The sequence below is a fragment of the Hyla sarda genome, unplaced genomic scaffold (assembly GCF_029499605.1).
Source record: "Hyla sarda isolate aHylSar1 unplaced genomic scaffold, aHylSar1.hap1 scaffold_1279, whole genome shotgun sequence".
NCBI classification, from domain to species: Eukaryota; Metazoa; Chordata; class Amphibia; order Anura; family Hylidae; genus Hyla; species Hyla sarda.
The window spans coordinates 1-768 of NW_026607901.1; the positions used below are offsets into that span (position 1 = coordinate 1).

General features: G+C 52.0%; 1 non-coding gene across 1 annotated transcript; it reads left to right on the top strand.

Moving 5' to 3' along the window:
• Positions 1 to 376: 376 nt before the first annotated feature.
• Positions 377 to 567, top strand: LOC130304495 (U2 spliceosomal RNA). Its single transcript, XR_008854254.1, has one exon. It is a non-coding gene; the product is annotated as a U2 spliceosomal RNA (small nuclear RNA).
• Positions 568 to 768: the final 201 nt, after the last annotated feature.

Consider the following 768-nt stretch of genomic DNA (forward strand, 5'->3'; position numbering starts at 1 on the left):
TCCCGTGGGTGTTGGTTTGATACCGTTTGGGGACAGCCAAGGAGGCATCTGCAGGCAACAAAGGTAGGTGTGTGCTTGTGTGTGTGTTTCCTATGCAGATCCTAAGCCCAGTGTCACATGCAAGTAGGAGGAGTAAGAAGGGTTCCTGGCAAATCCGGGTTATGGATTGCATTTAAAAAGGCCCCGTGGGAGTGCAATGGGCCCCTGTCTTGCTGCTTAGCAATAATGGTATGGGTTTAGGTTCTGCTGTGTGTACTGGTGGTTGACTGCCCCCCAGCCCAGAGTGTGCATGGAAAATTGTCTGGCAGCCTCCCTGACAGCAAGCAGTGATAGTGCCCATGAAGGGGACCTTGTTGGGCCCGCCCCTTTCACGGTTATCGCTTCTCGGCCTTTTGGCTAAGATCAAGTGTAGTATCTGTTCTTATCAGTTTAATATCTGATACGTCCCCTATCTGGGGACCATATATTAAATGGATTTTTGAGAACGGGGGCCGATTTCGAAGCTTGCTTCCGTCGCCCTATGCATTGACCCGATATGGCAGTATCTTCGGGTACAGTGCACCACCCCCTTACAGGGTTAAAAAGAAAGATTCCTACTTTCATTGCTACCTGCTTGCTGGCTAGCCAGCTAGCCAGCCCTGTGGGCCTTGCTGCTGCTGCAGCCAAAAAACAAAAGGTGGTGCTGCTGCTGCTTCTGCTGCTTCTGCTTCTGCTTGTGTCTGGCCCCTGTTGGAGCGTCCAGGCACAGGACTTCTGCTGCTGCTGACT